This window comes from Mesoplodon densirostris, chromosome 4 (genome assembly GCF_025265405.1).
Source record: "Mesoplodon densirostris isolate mMesDen1 chromosome 4, mMesDen1 primary haplotype, whole genome shotgun sequence".
Lineage (NCBI taxonomy): Eukaryota > Metazoa > Chordata > Mammalia > Artiodactyla > Ziphiidae > Mesoplodon > Mesoplodon densirostris.
In genome coordinates this window covers 55,252,459-55,271,327 of record NC_082664.1, presented here as the reverse complement: position 1 = coordinate 55,271,327, position 18,869 = coordinate 55,252,459, and the positions used below count along the sequence as shown (strand labels likewise).

At 34.0% G+C, this 18,869-nt stretch overlaps 1 pseudogene; it reads left to right on the top strand.

Moving 5' to 3' along the window:
• Positions 1-17,093: 17,093 nt before the first annotated feature.
• Positions 17,094-17,696, top strand: LOC132489208 (proteasome subunit beta type-6-like; annotated as a pseudogene).
• The last annotated feature ends 1,173 nt before the right edge of the window (positions 17,697-18,869 follow it).

Genomic DNA, 18,869 nt, shown 5'->3' with positions numbered 1-18,869 from the left:
ACAACAGACAAAGAAGGACACTACATAATGATCAAGGGATCGATCCAAGAAGAAGATATGACAATTGTAAATATTTATGCACCCAACATAGGAGCACCTCAATACATAAGGCAAATACTAACAGCCATAAAAGGGGAAATCGACAGTAACACATTCATAGTAGGGGACTTTAACACCCCACTTTCACCAATGGACAGATCATCCAAAATGAAAATAAATAAGGAAACACAAGGTTTAAATGATACATTAAACAAGATGGACTTAATTGATATTTATAGGACATTCCATTCAAAAAAAACAGAATACACATTTTTCTCAAGTGCTCATGGAACATTATCCAGGATAGATCATATCTTGGGTCACAAATCAAGCCTTGGTAAATTTAAGAAAATTGAAATCATATCAAGTATCTTTTCTGACCACAATGCTATGAGACTGGATATCAACAACAGGAAAAAATCTGTAAGAAATACAAACACATGGAGGCTAAACAACACACTACTTAATAACCAAGAGATCACTGAAGAAATCAAAGAGGAAATTAAAAAATACCTAGAAAAAAATAACAATGGAGACACGACAACCCAAGACCTATGGGATGCAGCAAAAGCAATTCTAAGAGGGAAGTTTATAGGAATTATCCCACCTTAAGAAACAGGAAACATCTCGAATAAACAACTTAACCTTGCACCTAAAGCAATTAGAGAAAGAAGCACAAAAAAACGCAAAAGTTAGCAGAGGGAAAAAATCATAAACATCAGATCAGAAATAAATGAAAAAGAAATGAAGGAAACGATAGCAAAGATCAACCAAACTAAAAGCTGGTTCTTTGAGAAGATAAACAAAATTGATAAGTCATTAGCCAGACTCATCAAGAAAAAAAGGGAGAAGACTCAAATCAATAGAATTAGAAATGAAAAAGGAGAAGTAACAACTGACACTGCAGAAATACAAAAGATCATGAGAGATTACTACAAGCAAATCTATGCCAATAAACTGGACAACCTGGAAGAAATGGACAAATTCTTAGAAATGCACAACCTGCCAAGACTGAATCAGGAAGAAATAGAAAATATGAACAGAGCAATCACAAGCACTGAAATTAAAATGGTGATTTAAAATCTTCCAACAAACATAATCCCTGGACCAGATGGCTTCACAGGCGAATTCTATCAAACATTTAGAGAAGAGCTAACACCTATCCTTCTCAAACTCTTCCAAAATATAGCAGAGGGAGGAACACTCCAAAGCTCATTCTATGAGGCCACTATCACCCTGATACCAAAACCAGACAAGGATGTCACAAAGAAAGAAAACTACAGGTCAATATCACTGATGAACATAGATACAAAAATCCTCAACACAATACTAGCAAACAGAATCCAACAACACATTAAAAGGATCATACACCATGATCACGTGGGGTTTATTCCAGGAATGCAAAGATTCTTTAATATGTGCAAATCAATCAACGTGATACAACATATTAATAAACTGAAGGAGAAAAACCATATGATCATCTCAATAGATGCAGAGAAAGCTTTTGACAAAATTCAACACCCATTTATGATAAAAACCCTGCAGGAAGTAGGCATAGAGGGAACTTTCCTCAACATAATAAAGGCCATATATGATAAACCCACAGCCAACATCATTCTCAATGGTGAAAAACTGAAACCATTTCCACTAAGATCAGGAACAAGACAAGGTTGTCCACTCTCACCACTCTTATTCAACATAGTTTTGGAAGTTTTAGCCACAGCATTCAGAGAAGAAAAGGAAATAAAAGGAATCCAAATCGGAAAAGAAGAAGTAAAGCTGTCACTCTTTGCAGACGACATGATACTTTACATAGATAATCTTAAAGATGCTACCAGAAAAGTACTAAAGGTAATGAATGAATTTGGTAAAGTAGCAGGATACAAAATTAATGCATAGAAATCTCTGGCATTCCTATACACTAATGATGAAAAATCCGAAAGTGAAATCAAGAAAACACTCCCATTTACCATTGCAACAAAAAGAATAAAATATCTAGGAATAAACCTACCTAAGGAGACAAAAGACCTGTATGCAGAAAATTATAAGACACTGATGAAAGAAATGAAAGATGGTACAAATAGATGGAGAGATATACCATGTACTTGGATTGGAAGAATCAACATTGTGGAAATGACTCTACTACTCAAAGCAATCTACAGATTCAATGCAATCCCTATCAAACTACCACTGGCATTTTTCACAGAACTAGAACAAAAAGTTTCACAATTTGTATGGAAACACAAAAGACCCCGAATAGCCAAAGCAATCTTGAGAACGAAAAACGGAGCTGGAGGAATCAGGCTCCCTGTCTTCAGACTATCCTACAAAGCTACAGTAATCAAGACAGTGTGGTCCTGGCACAAAGACAGAAATATAGATCAATGGAAAAGGATAGAAAGCCCAGAGATAAATGCACGCAAATATGGTCACCTTATCTTTGACAAAGGAGGCAGGAATGTAGAGTGGAGAAAGGACAGCCTCTTCAATAAGTGGTGCTGGGAAAACTGGACAGGTACATGTGGAAGTGTGAGATTAGATCACTCCCTAACACCATACACAAAAATAAACCCAAAATGGATTAAAGACCTAAATGCAAGGTCAGAAACTATCATACTCTTAGAGGAAAACATAAGCAGAACACTCCATGACATAAATCACAGCAAGATTCTTTTTGACCCACCTCCCAGGTAAATTGAAATAACAAAAATAAAAAATGAGACCTAATGAAACTTCAAAGCTTTTGCACAGCAAAGGAAACCATAAACAAGACCAAAAGGCAACCCTCAGAATGGGAGATAATATTTGCAAATGAAGCAACTGACAAAGGATTAATCTCCAAAATTTACAAGCAGCTCAATAACAAAAAACAAACAACCTAATCCAAAAATGGGCAGAAGTCCTAAACAGACATTTCTCCAAAGAAGATATACAGACTGCCAACAAACACATGAAAGAATGCTCAACATCATTAATCATTAGAGAAATACAAATCAAAACTACAATGAGATATCATCTCACACCAGTCAGAATGGCCATCATCAAAATATCTAGAAACAATAAATGCTGGAGCGGGTGTGGAGAAAAGGGAACACTCTTGTACTGCTGGTGGGAATGTGAACTGGTACAGCCACTATGGAGAACAGTATGGAGGTTCCTTAAAAAACTACAAATAGAACTACCATACCATCCAGCAATCCCACTACTGGGCCTATACCCTGAGAAAACTATAATTGAAAAAGAGTCATGTACCAAAATGTTCATTGCAGCTCTATTTATAATAGCCAGGAGATGGAAACAACCTAAGTGTCCATCATCGGATGAATGGATAAAGAGGATGTGGCACATATATACAGTGGAATATTACTCAGCCATAAAAAGAAACAAAATTGAGCTGTTTGTAATGAGGTGGATGGACCTAGGGTCTGTCATACAGAGTGAAGTAAGTCAGAAAGAGAAAGACAAATACTGTATGTTAACACATATATATGGAATTTATGGGAAAAAATGTCATGAAGAACCTAGGGGTAAGACAGGAATAAAGACACAGACCTACTAGAGAATGGACTTGAGGATATGGGGAGGGGGAAGGGTAAGCTGTGACAAAGCGAGAGAGAGACATGGACATATACACACTACCAAACGGAAAATATATAGCTAGTGGGAAGCAGCCGCATAGCACAGGGAGATCAGCTCAGTTCTTTGTGACCACCTAGAGGGGTGGGATAGGGAGGGTGGGAGGGAGGATATGCAAGAGGGAAGAGATATGGGAACATATGTATATGTATAACTGATTCACTTTGTTATAAAGCAGAAACTAGGACACCATTGTAAAGCAATTATACTCCAATAAAGATGTTAACAACAACAACAAAAAGTCATGTACCACAATGTTCATTGCAGCTCTATTTACAGTAGCCAGGAAATGCAAGCAACCTAAGCCTCCATCAACAGATGAATGGATAAAGAAGATGTGGAACATATATACAATGGAATATTACTCAGCCATAAAAAGGAATGAAACTGAGTTATTTGTAGTGAGGTGGATGGACATAGAGACTGTCATTCAGAGTGAAGTAAGTCAGAAAGAGAAAAACAAATACCATATGTTAACACATATATATGGAATCTAAAAAAAAAAAAAAAAAAAGGTCATGTTGAACCTAGGGGCAAGACAGGAATAAAGACGCAGACCTACTAGAGAATGGACTTGAGGATATGGGGAGGGGGAAGCATAAGCTGGGACAAAGTGAGAGAGTGGCATGGACATATATACACTACCAAACGTAAAGTAGATAGCTTGTGGGAAGCAGCTGCATAGTACTGGGAGATCAGCTCAGTGCTCTGTGACCATATAGAGGGGTGGGATAGGGAGGGTGGGAGGGAGGGAGACACAGGAGGGAAGAGATATGGGGACATGTATATTTATAACTGATTCACTTTTTTATAGAGCAGAAACTAACACACCATTTTAAAGCAATTATACTCCAATAAAGATGTTTAAAGAAAATAAAAATAAATAAAAATAGTAAAACTTGTAAAGTGCTTTCCTCTGTGCCCACAATATTAGATAATCTTCTGTTTTCATAGTGCTCAGATCCATTAACTCAACCTATCAAAACAGGTTGTATTTGAATATGCAGCAGTATCCTACAACATCATTAATGCAGGATAACATGCTATTTTAAAATTATTCAGCCATCTAGTTTTTGTCCTTGTTAATAAAATTCCTTAGCCTTCTTCCCTGGGTGCCAGAATAATTCCAAGGTAAATGACTAAGGCTTAAATTAATCACCACTAGATGGTAGCCTTGTCAGGGATCACTGATCCATATAGCGATTCCTTGGGTGGTTGTGATAAGTAAATGAGAAAATGCATGTATTATAATTACCACAAATCCAGTACAGAATGAGTGCAGAGTAAATACCAGTCATTATTTTTAATTTTAAATGAATGCTTAATGAACATTTACTGCATATTAGCCGTGGTATCAGATAATCTTAAAACTGGTTTAATAATCAACTATTTAAAATTTTTCAATTTTGTATTTTTACTGAACTTTGATTATTTATGTGGTCAATTATATAGCCACACATTTAATGTTATATATTTTAGAAAAATTATTTTAATAATTATTTGGTATTAGTTATAAGCAGAGACTCTGTTAATGCAATAAATACTCCTTAAGACATTTAAATGTATTTTAAATTTTTTTTACTTTAACATCTTTCTACCATTTTCTGATTGTCAAATCTCCACATAACGCTTTTCTCCACAGTTACTCAGTACATCCATTTCACACCCTCATGGTATCAGTGATCATATTCTCCTATACTATAATGTTTCATGCAAAGTGAACCAAAAATAAAACAAAGCAAAACAAACAAAAACTCATGGAATATGAACTTCTTTCCACACTCTGCAGAGCATACAAAAATGGATGATCCTTTCCTTATATATCAAAATAAGTTTTAAGTATGTCCCTTCCATTTTAATACCCCGACCTTACGAATTCTAAATGTATAACTGTAGATGTACATCTGTAAAGACATTAAAAATTTATGGCATCCACTAGATATGAAAGATAAGAAATAACAATAGAATGCGAAGTATTCTGATTCTAATATTTTAACATTAATACTTTATTTTCAAAAATTAAAATTATGTATCTATATTGTAAAAATATCAAACACTAAATGTTATACACAATAAGAAAATTTTTCCTTGCTCATCCCATTGTATACTGTAGAGGAAGCCACTCTTTTGTTCTCTCTTTTATTGTTTCCTCTCTTAGTGTATGATCACACACACACAAAAACATGTCTTTGAAATCTTTTGTTGTGAATAAATCACATTCTTTTTAATAGCTTCATATGTGCCATAATTTATTTTTTCTATTTTCTTAAAATAGACATGTATAATTTTTAACTATAGCACATAAATATGTGTATGTGTATATACGTGGGTATATTTATGTATACTTGTATATATTTGTGCATATGTTCAAGTATTGATGAAATAGTAACTTTTCAGAAGTGGATTTTGCTAGTGCATTTTGCTCAGGTGTTTTGGAAGGTTGTTCTTTTTTTATTTGTTGGTAAGAGATATTTATATATTGTTAATATGAATAATTTTTGTAATTGCACATTTTTATGCCAGTTTACCACTAGGCTTTTTAATTCTGTCATAAGTTCTTTCTTAAGATGAATAATTTTACGTTATAAAATCTCATATGTATACATACATGTAGTGTCTTTTTTAGGAAAGCTTTCCACATTCCAACATTACAAAATAAAACCATTTGTTTCCTTCTAGCATATTTATGCTCTATTATGTGTACTTCAATTCATCAGAAGCTTGCTGTTACGTAAAGTTTTGAATAGAAGTTTAGCTTTTGTTTTTTCCAAATACATGATCAAATGTCCAAACTCTCTTTATTATTAAATAGTCCATCTTTCTCCAGCTAAACTTAAAAGCCAAATTTACCTAATAGTAAACTCATTTATATGCCTATGCATGTCTTTCTGACCCAATTTCTCTTCTATTTATTTATGCCTCTAATATTGAACCAATCAATCCTAACTCTTTTTAATAATGTTGTTAAAAAATTTTTTTGTGATAGCTATTTAACAGACTAGATTTTTGGATAAAACTGAGAATCAGTTCATCAATTTTCTTAGAATTATTAATCCCTATGATAGTATAATTAAAATATTACATATCAGAATCTAATATTTAAATATAAAGCCAATATTGGATCATAGGAAAATTTATAGCCTTAAACACTTAATCATATATATGTACATATTCACATATGTATAGAACAAATTAAATCTTCAAATTAAAAAACAGGAAAATTATAAAGAAAATATAATAAATAATAAAGATAAAATCAGAAATTAAGAAAAGAGTAATCAAGTTAGTCAATATTTTAAAAATATACATAAATCAGACAAATGTTCAGCTCAGTTAATAAAAAAGATAAAGCATAAATATACAAAGTGTACAAAATGTATATTTGCTGCAATTTTTTAGTAGAAAAGAAATCTCATATATGCCTGGCTTGTTAAGTTTTTTTAAATCAAGAAGACTTGTTGGATTTTGTAGAATAATTTTTCTGTTTATGAAGTGCATTATACTGATAGATTTATGATGGTGAATTACTTTTTTTAAAATAGATTTATTTATTTATACATTTTTGGCTGCATTGGGTCTTCATTGCTGTGCATGGGTCCTCTCCAGCTGTGGCGAGTGGGGGCCACTCCTTGCTGCGGTGCACTGGCCTCTCACTGCGGTGGCCTGTCCCGTTGTGGAACACGGGCTCTAGGTGCACAGGCTTCAGCAGTGGTGGCATGCAGGCTCAGCAGCTGTGGCCCATGCGCTCCAGAGCGCAGGCTCAGCAGTTGTAGCACAGGGGCCTAGCCACTCTGTGGCATGCGGGATCTTCCCGGACCAGGGCTCAAACTCGTGTCCGTCGCATTGGCAGACAGACTCTCAACCACTGCGCCACCAGGGGAGTCCCGTGAATTACTTTTATATTCAAAGGATAAGTACTACTTTATCCTGATATATTATTTTTGGCACTCTACTTGATTTTGTCTGAAAATATTTTATCTGGAGTTTTTAGATTTAAATTTATAAGTTAAAAAAATTACAAATTTTCTGCATGCTTTTCCAATTATTGCATAAAAGTTGTACTATTCTTTAAAAACCATTTGGACATCTTTCCCATTTTATCTTTGAAATATTTTGTGTAAGTTATGAATTAACTGCCCTGGAAGATATGATTAACATGCCAATAAAAAGTCTTTCTGGTGTCCTTTATGAAGTTTTTGACTACAAGTGCAACTTCTTTAATGGTTATATTTCATTTAAGTGTGCTGTACCTTTGTGAGTCAAATTTGGTGATTTAAAATTTCCTGGAAAACTATCAATTATATTTAGGTTTTCTAATTTATTGGCATACAGTTTATTCTAGTTATTGTTTTACATATACTTCCGTTTTATCAGTTTTGTTTTCTTTTTTCATTCTTAATTTATTTATCTGTGCTTTCCCCTTTTTAATTCCCTGTGACTATTATTGCTAGACATTTGTAATTTATTCTTCAAAGAACAAGCACAAAATTTAATTTCTTTTGGTTTTTGGAATCTGTGTTTTACCATCTGCTTTTATCAACATTATTTGCTTTTTTGAATTTTCTTTTAATCTGCTCTACAGTACTTTAAAAATTTTTGGAGTTGTTTTCAAAATTCTTTTGTGATATATTTTTTACAGTATATTTACCTATAGTTTTCATGAGTTTGACAAAGGTTTTCCTAAATATTACTTTAATTAAATTTAATGTGGTTATACTAGATAAATTTTTATCTATATTTTCCTGACATTGTTTCTTTTCAGACTTCATGGCCTATTTTTATTTATAGGAGTGTCTGTTACAAATAAATATTAATAATTTTGTTAGTATACAGTACAATCAATAAAGTTAGTAAGGTGGAAGATGACTAGTCAAAATTGAGTGATGAACAGGGAAGGGATAGTATTGTCTTAGTGGAGCAACCTGAGATATTTTTTAGATAATTCATAAAGCTATTGCATAAAAACCATATTTAGAGTTTGATCTTAAAAAATAAAAGACTTCCATAACAAAAAAGAATGTAAAGTCCTAGATGCTCCTGAGACTGCTTACACACTCACAGTTTTCTATGATTCTTTAAATTTTAGAAATCACAGAGTTGAAAGGCATTATGGAATCATAAAAAATTACTGGGCCACTGTCTGACCACTCCCCTAATTTTTATCAAAAGTGTTGTATCAGAAGGAGGACCACTGTGAAACATATCCAGTGGGAAAACAAAGCCAAGAAGAAAAGTAACACTATTTCCAAGAACAATACACCTAGAACATGCAATATTCAAACACAAGGAAAAAACTGACTTAACTAAATGTCTCATTCATTGCCCAAATGTTTATATACAGTCACTGTAAACACAGGACTAATGTGTTGCTTGATAGCATTCACCAAAGAATTTACGCATATAGCCTAAAGATTAGAGACCAGATATTCTACACTCAGAAAGAAAAAATAGATGAGTTTTATCTGCAGTAGAAAACATTTATTACACTGTATAAAATATCCTCACTTAGATCATTTTAAGATGTTTAAATGAGTTACAGGGAGAATACATAATAGAAAATTTGAGGAAAATAAAAATTATAGTTTAATATGAAACATCACTGCTTGCATATATCTCTTCAGTATAGAATTCAAAATGCCATGTTTATAGAAACATTGTTTTTTTAGTCTTACAAAAGAATTCTAAATACTCAATATAATCCTTTTCCTCAGTATGAATAAAATATAAATATTGTATGAATGAAGGCGCATAAAATTATTTCTTTATGCTATTAAAAATCAAGACTCTCCCTGTACAATAGTTTTTAGGTGACAAAAGTGGCTTTTCTACCTTTGTATTTCTATGATGTATGCATCCATTTCACAGAACTCTTTTTTTATAGAAGTGTTTATTGTGAGGACCGCAGGAGACCAGCACAGTTATTTATATAGGGATTTTGAGTATCTATATTTAAGCTAGTATTAGATGAAATGAACCCATACTTGAATAAACCACTTTGTTCTTCAGTTAAGGAAAGGAGAATTTAAGAGTGAAATCTGTGATATTATAATTCAAAGATGCTCATAAGTTGTTCTAATTTATGTTTTTGCCATGGTCCTGAACATTACTGTAACCTTATTGTTGAATGTGTTCGCATTACATGCAGGGTCATTCTTCTTAGACAGGTGGATAAGTCATTCTTGCATTGTCATTGTATCAATGTTAGTCATAAGTTTAGTCAGCAATCTGCCATCCACTCTGTCCCAAGCACAATGTTAGGTGTGTGATCATTCCTACATTCTCTTTCTCTATCTCAAAAATGCATGTGCTTTCCCAGTTTTATCATGTTCTATACCTTGTCTTGTTTTGTTGTCAGGTGCTTTGCAAGAAAATTGAAGAGTTGGATAGTGTTTGGGCTTCAGATCTGGGAGAGAATCAAAATTATATGTGGAACCTAGAAAAATGGTACAGATGAACCGGTTTGCAGGGCAGAAATAGAGACACAGGTGTAGAGAACAAACGTATGGAAACCAAGGGGGGAAAGTGGTGGAGGGGGGTGGTGGTGGGATGAATTGGGAGATTGGGATTGACATGTATACACTAATATGTATAAAATGGATAACTAATAAGAACCTGCTGTATAAAAAAATAAATAAAATTCTAAAATTCAAAAGAAAATTAAATGAGTTTGGGGCTTTTATTTAAGAAGATTCTGTTTGCTTGATCGAAATCAAGTACTTTCTTTGGCTTTCAATTAATTCCAACAGAAGTAACCTCAAATGTCTCACAGTTACTTTCCTGTAATCATTCTTTTTTTAAAATTTAATTAATTAATTAATTTATTTTTGGCTGAGTCGGGTCTTCGTTGCTGCGCGTGGGCTTTCTCTAGTTTCAGTGAGCAGGGTGGGGGGGCGCTACTCTTCCTTGCAGTGCAGGTTTTTCACTGCGGTGGCTTCTCTTGTTGCGGAGCACAGGCTCTAGGGGCGCAGGCTCAATAGTTGTGGCTCACGGGCTTAGGTGCTCCGCGGCATGTGGGATCTTCCTGGACCAGGGCTCGAACCCGTGTCTCCTGCACTGGCAGGGAGATTCTTAACCACTGCACCACCAGGGAAGCCCTGTAATCATTCTTATGTGTTCTTTATTTTTTGTATCAGTAATATTATAATTGGTGGTAAGCTACTGTGATGATTTCCCTAAACATACATCAGATAATACGAAGAATATTAGGAAGTTGACTATTTCTTTGAAGTACAAAATAATTTCATTGAATTATTCACAATAAAGGAGCTAGTCAGCAAATATACATTATTCATGGCCAAGCATTGCTCTTAAATAGTAAAGGAGGGAATTAAAATATACTTAATACTTCTGCAAATACTTTTTACATTAAAACATAAGATAGAAATGAAAATCATTTGTATGGGTATCCTCATTCAACTTCCAAATTAGTGATCAGCCCTTAGCTCTTCAAATAATTTAGGACTGAATTGCAATCGTTACAAAGCCTTTATTTCTTTATATTTTTTACTTGAATTCTACCCTGTGAAAGAGTGGTCAGCAGCTTGGATTTTAAAGAAGCTGAAACCATTATGGAAATAGCAAGCATAGATGGATACTTACTGGGTAAAGAGGGACATTTAGACATGCTGATGTTGGAGAACGTAAACTGAGCAACTTACTGCTTTCAGCAGTTTTCCTTTTATATATGTCTTCACCAACTTGAAATTTTATATAAAAACAGGACTGTTCTAGACAAGGTTAATTGTGTCTGCATTAAGAAAATAGAAACATTTTTAAATGAGAAGAGATCAACATAAAATACTATAATAAGGATTATAAAATAGAAGGAAAAGCAAGATTTGAAATCAGGTGGACTTACAAAGCAATAACAATGCATACTTATGAAGCTAGAATGATAGCAATTATTTTCAGAGAGAGAATAGCCTCTGTTTCTGGAGGTGAAAATTATTATATATTTACATATTAGTTTAGTTTGACCTCTAAGAGTCTGTTTTTACATAGCTGACTTTGTAAATTCACTCAGGTTCATGTATTCTTCATTTACCATATGTTCACAATTATGCTTAAACTTAAGTTAATTGGAACTCCAGGGTCAATACAGGGTCAGATGAAAATCGTGCTAATGAAGATGATTACTTCAGCAGAGCCCAGTTTATAAATTGTTTATTCTTTTCTGAATCAGGAGGTATTATGGCAGAGTTCCAGTCAGCAAAACGAGGGCTTTGTAATAATAAAACATCCTCTTGTATCTTACTATACATTCCAAAGTTTGCCTCTAAAGGGGCCAAATTATTTTCTCAGAAGGCAATTTCTACATGCAAGGAGGCAATATGAGTTCAAACTTCAGTCTTTGAATTTCATCACGTTCACCTTGCTTAGAAGAAATCTATTTAAAGGCTACGTTTCCATATGTAGTGGCATAGTAAAATATGTTGACTATATTTGTAAACCAATCATAATTCATATGATCACATAAGCATAGTTAGAAAAGAAAATGAAAGAAGAGCTAAAATAATTTTGTTCAAAAGTCTCAAAGTTTTATTTATTCAAACCCAGATCCTAATATAAGCCCAAACATATGATTATTCATCATGGTAAATTTCATCATGACCACTTCACCTCTATGATTTTTGCTGTACAACATCCAACAGCCATTGAACATAGATATATAAGAATGTCAGAGTATTTTTGCATTGATTACTTTATCTAACCACTTCATTTTGTAGAGGATGTTTGAATACCAGAAGGACTGATTTTCCTAGTATCACACAAGTAGCTGTGAAAATGTGATTAGAACCTATGTCTTTTGACTTCCAGATTAAGATTTATTCCTCTACATCACACTGCATCTTGCTACTATTTTAAGTTCTTAGTCTGTTTGTAGATGATTTAACATGTGGATTTTCCTGGAGTAATGCAAATAGGCAATTCTTTAAAAAAAAAAAAAGAAATTCCTGGTTTGGGGGCTACTTAAGTCTGTGACAGATAGCTGATAGCATAAAAGGCTTGTATGGGTAACATTGCTCATGATGAAACACTTGGTTGAAAGATCATTTGATTGTGTGTTGTGATTTCAGTTTAGAACTAAAAATGTTGTTTGAAAATAATTCATGATCCACAAAAAATACACATTGTGTATAATACATCCAGGTTTTATATTTAGTTATATAACTCATGTATAAACACTCACATTCCTAGAAACTTCAAAAGCAAAATTGCAAATAAATGTATAGAATTCCTCTCTGTGTCTGAAAATTTTAAAATATATATTGACCATATATCCAAAAGCTGGCCTGGTAACATTATTCAATTTTCTTTTCAATTAGAAGCACAGCAACACCAATAACATAGCAAAGAAAGTACATCCCCACCAAGCCAGCAGATATAACTTTTCCACTAGTTCTGTGATATTTTAGAAATACTTCCCTACATCCAGCTGAATTATTTTTCCTGTATTTTCATACAGTTGCTATTTGTAGCTAAAATAAGGGCACAAAAGGGCAGATACTACTACTCTATTACCCCATCAAATATGAATTGCCATACTAGTCACATCAGACTAGAAAGAAATGTGAAAATAGAAAGCTGAATATAAATTATCTGGATGAATTTCTAATTTATGAATATATTTCTTCATGACTATACAAAAGGAGAAATTGCAGACAAAAAAGCACAATAAAATCTGAAAATTTCCTGGGCTCAGGGATTTAAAAAAAAAGCTAATATTGATTAAATTGATAGTTTTTCTTATTTGGAAAATATCAATCTATCTGCTATAGTCTGTTTATGTCCCCCCTCAAATTCCTATGTTAATCTGATGCTCAATGTGATGGACTTTGGGAAGTGATTAGCTCATGAGCACAGAGCCCTCATAAATGAGATTAGTGCCCTTAAAAAAGAGGCTCCAGAGTGATCCCTAGCCTCTTCTGACTTATTAGGATATAGTGAGAAGTCTGCAACTTGGAAGAGGGCCCTCACCTGACCATGCTGGAACCCTAATTTTGGACTTCCAGACTCTAGAACTGAGAGAAATAAATATTTGTGGTTGATAAGCCTCCCAGTCTGTGGTATTTTGTTATAGCAGTAAATGGATTAAGACAGTTTCTTTAAGTAGAGATTTCCTACATGAAAATTGTCCCAATTCTGTTTAGTTAAATGCACTATTCTTCAGGCCCTAGATGTGGAAAACTATTACTTTTACTACCTATAAAGTCCATTGAGTTCACAGCTCATGGTTTCCCAGGGCTTGTACTACTTCCTTACACAATACATTTTCAACCTCCTCACTCCAAAGTGATCAATCATTGCTTAAAACTTGCAAAGGTAAAAAGGGTGGTTGTTATTTTACTATATTCCACTTGGATATTCACTTGTAGGATCTATCCATATTCACAGATAGTTTGAAATTCAAATATATCTGAACAGTGATGCCTAGAGTCAAGTCTTTTTGATAATGATAATTCTTTATAAATTATGTTATTATATATTATATAATATTATAACATGTATTATAAAATTATATATAAAATTTTATCTATTGAAAATTTAAAAGTGCAACACTATAAATCAAATGAGATAGAGTAATTTGCAGGTGTTAGCAAGGTAAAACACGGTCAAGCACAAATCTATAATTGAAGATGAGCACAATGATTTGAAGCAAATCTATAAAGCATCACATAGTAATACACTGAATCTCTAGGCTAGATATTTATTCTTCCTCTTTTTAATGTCATCTCTCTTTATCCATTTTTCTTTTTATTCTTTCCCATTCACTAGAACAAGTTCCCTTCGTTTACTGCTTATAAGTTCCTTATTCTGTTTCTTCAGAATTTCACATTGTGCCTTCAGAATTTCATATTGTGCCTGCTACCTGGTCATAAATCTTTGCTCATGAATAAAAATATCCAGATGAAACTGCGTCTAGTGGGCATAAATGAGTAAAGTATAATGAGACACTTCAACGAATGGCCTGGTTATAAGACTAACTCTAATGAATATTTTTGAGAATAACTTTTCTGGATACCAGCAATAATAAGTTACAATGAAAAAGTACCCTGTCAATAATCCCCCCATAAAATATAAAATAGTAGGACATTAGGTAGAGCCTGAGTGAGATAAGATTTTATTAATATACAAGCATTGAATCAATGAAGAGACAAATCATGCTTGTGAATGGAAGCCCTGAGAGTATAAAGATCTTGGTTCTTCTAATATTTATTTACTTAACTTGATTTCAATAATAATCTCAAAATGTCATTTTTTTCTTATGCAAAAGCTAAGGTGTTTCTAAAATTGTTCTTAAATAAGAAAGAGGCAAAAATAGCTACAAATAGTTTGAAACAGAGGAGTAAAAATAAAATTTCCCTACCATATATTAAAACATATTTAACCAATACTGTAGTTAAAAGACAGTTGAACTATAGTATAAGAATAAACAGGAAGATTTAACACAAATAGAAAGAGATAAGCAGAAACAACATTATTATCAGCATTTTGGTGTTAGAGTAAATCATATTTCTAAGAACTTGGAAATTAGCTTACTCTCAAAGAGGTGAATTGTGAAATTAGCACATAATTGTGCATATAAAATCACCAAAAAGAAGCCATATAATTGTGTATATTGTAAAGCATCAGTTGACTAATGACAAAAAAAAAAAGAAAATCAAGCAGTCTTTTTTTTTTTTTTTTTTTTTTTGGCTGTGCCACCGGCTTGTGGGATCTTAGTTCCCCGACCAGGTATTGAACGCAGGCCCCGGCAGTTAAAGTGCTACCACTGGGCCACCAGGAATTCTCACCTCAGCCATTTTCGATTGTTATTCTGAGCTGTCTGCCCATCTGCCTTATTGAAATAAAAGCACTGATCCTGGAGACATGAGTGTGTGGTCATTGTGGCAGTTACACTTCTCGCTGTAAATGAATTCATTGACATCTGGCTTTGGGTATCAGTCTTGTGTAAGTTTGGTTTAGATGCATCACTCCTAGGAGAAAAATCTATTTTTGCTGTGTTGACAAATCAGCACTTGGACTATATCAGGCAGAAAGTCAGACCCTGGAGTTCAGTAAATTCATCGTGGAATTGCCTTTCTAAATAAAGGCTGTAGGAGGCAGCCTGATGGCTTCCTCTTGATGATCTCTGACTTGACTGCTGGGCGCACATGATTTTCTTTTGGGCCTTCTCATTTGATATTTAATCAAGTTAGGAAATATCCTAATTGGTGAAATTTTGTTTTATTCAATAAAATTACTGAGAAATTAGCAAGAAAGACTTATTTCTCTCGCATTCACAAAACTCAGTTCCAATTGTACAAAAGTACTATGAAAAAATGAACAGATTAAAAAGCTAGACAAAAATGTAGGTGAATATTTGCCTTATCTCTGGATGGGAATAACATTCTGTGTATCAAAGTGATAAAATATAGCATAAAAAGAAAGATTAATAGATCTGACCTAAAACATTAAAAATTTTGTGTGAATATAAAAAAGTAAAACTGCAAGTTGAAAATAAAATTATTAACTATGGTAATAAATAAAGCAATCAGATAATACCTATAGTCTATGAGGATACTGTAAAGAAGATGTCAAAGCCAACAAATAATGGAAATGGCATATCTGGAGATAATTCACAAAAGAGGAAATACATATGATTGATAAATCCATGAAAATGTAGTCATTCTGATGGTAAAAGAAATGCAGATTAACACATAAATGAAAAAATGTTTAAACTATCAAATTAGCAATATACAATATTAATATTTAAAGTTTTAATGAGACAGGTAAACTCCCATACCACTTGTTGAAAAGTAAAATGATTTAAGCTTTTTGGAAAGCAATTTGTTGATATTTATACAAGTCTACTGATTTATACTGTAAAAGGGAAAGAAAAGTAAATTCCTTGTCCTACAGGAAAGAAAACGTTTCTATCTCAGGCTATCTAGGGTACTCATTCAAGTAGATTCAAATTTTAAAGAGCAATTCTAAATAGGCAAATTGGTACTGCTTATATTTCAGTGGTAGCGGGGCCTCTGAAGTTATTTCCAAGCTACTTTCAGAACAGGTTTGAAGACAAATCTTATCTCTTTTTCTTTCTCCCCCCTTCACTCCCCCCACCCCATAGTGGTGACAGTGAGGAAACAGAGAGATAAGAAACTAGTTCTCTAAGGCAGAACACACACACACACTGTAGTTTGGATTCTTTGGTCTGCTGGTCCACTTTTCCTTCCTTCTCTAATGATCAGTTCATTACAGCAGGTGGCACCTTCTCATAGATAAATGTCAGACATGATTTTAAGAAGAGAAATTATTTTTAAATATTTGGAATATTAACATACAGTATTATAATTCTTCCTTGGAGATTTTTTGGAAGTGCTAGAGTTGTGGTGCTTTACGACAGTTGCTTTGTGGCCGTACGGGAGGCGAAGATGGCGGACACCTTAGTACCTGCTCGGGGAGCACGGCCAGCACTAGCCTAGGGGCCTGAGGCCATTACCCCCAACTGGGAAAACCGGAAAGTCTCAACAGGGACCACTATCATGGCCGTGCAATTTGATGGGAGCGTGGTTCTAGGAGCCGACTCCAGAACAACCACTGGGTCGTACATCGCCAATCGAGTGACTGACAAGCTGACCCCTATTCATGACTATATTTTTTGCTGCCGCTCAGGCTCAGCAGCTGATAGCCAGGCAGTAGCTGATGCAGTCACTTATCAGCTTGGTTTCCACACCATTGAGCTGAATGAGCCTCCGCTGGTACACACGTCAGCCAGCCTCTTTAAGGAGATGAGTTACCAATACCGAGAAGACCTGACGGCAGGAATCATCATTGCAGGCTGGGATCCCCAAGAAGGGGGGCAGCTCTCGCTTTGGCCATGGAGCGGGACGGCTCCAGTGGAGGGGTGATCCACCTGGCAGCCACTGTAGAATCAGGGGTAGAGCGGAAGGTACTTTTGGGAGACCAGATTCCCAAATTCACCATTGCCACTTTTCCACCTCCCTGAATCCTAGGATTCTAAGATACAACAAGAGACACCCTATACTTATGGCAAAATTCAATAAAAAGTTTGTCAGTGAGAAAAAAAAAATGCCTATGGGGGATGTGAAAGAAGGAAGCAGATTTGACTTCAGTAATTGATGAGGTAATCAGTAGCTTTTGTGCCCCATGAAACATGTTCATGGTTAAAACAAGCTCTCTCATATCTAGTGTTGTACTCGAGCCTCTCTGTGTGCTCTGTGGTACAGGAAGAATATACATCTGCAGAAGAAACATTCCTGCCAGAATGTGCATTCTTCATTCCTCAAGGGTTTCAATGTCTCCCAAAAGATGAAATATTGTATTTAAAGGATTAAGATATAATTATTGTATTCTTTTGTAAAATAAAAGATTCCTTTTGAGTCTAGGTTCTACCACCTAATGGACTGTGAGCTTATGCAAATTAATTTCTCTTGCACATGTTCCTCATCTGTAAAATGATGATAATATTCCATTTGGTTGTAATGACAAGTGAGATGATGTCCTATGATGTCTAATTTAGATGGTAAATAATAGATGTTTTATTATTACTGTTATTGTTATCATCATTATTACCTGTTTATGAAAGAACAGTGGGAGATTAGAAGATAGCTACTTTATGGGAGGCATCGGGTTCTAATAATCATTGGGGGACCTGATGTACCAAGGAGCATAGACAGGCTGAGGTAACATATAACTAAGCATAGACTAAGAAATGAACTAACCAGCCTCAAGTTTCCAAATCATAACATTTTAAATAAAATCATTTCCAACTGTAATATTTCTCTAGAAGGAAGCACTATTTTGTGTTCAAAGGACTATTTGAGTTTGGATTAGACTTTAAGGGTGGATTTTCCTAAAATAGGCAATACATAATATCTTTTAATATGCTTACTGTTTCTAAGTAAATGTCTGTAACTGTGAACAATTATAAAACTGCATTAGCCCATTTGGATATATAGATTTTTTCTGATTATAAAAGCAATATATATATATTTTTTTATTGAACTACAGTTGCTTTACAATATTATATTAGTTTCAGGTGTACAGCATAGTGATTCAGCATTTTTGCAGGTTATACTCCATTATAGGTTATTACAAGGTAATGGCTATTATTTCCTGTGCTATACAGTGTATCATTGTTGTTTATCTATTTTAAACACAGTAGTTTGTATCTGTTAACCTCATAC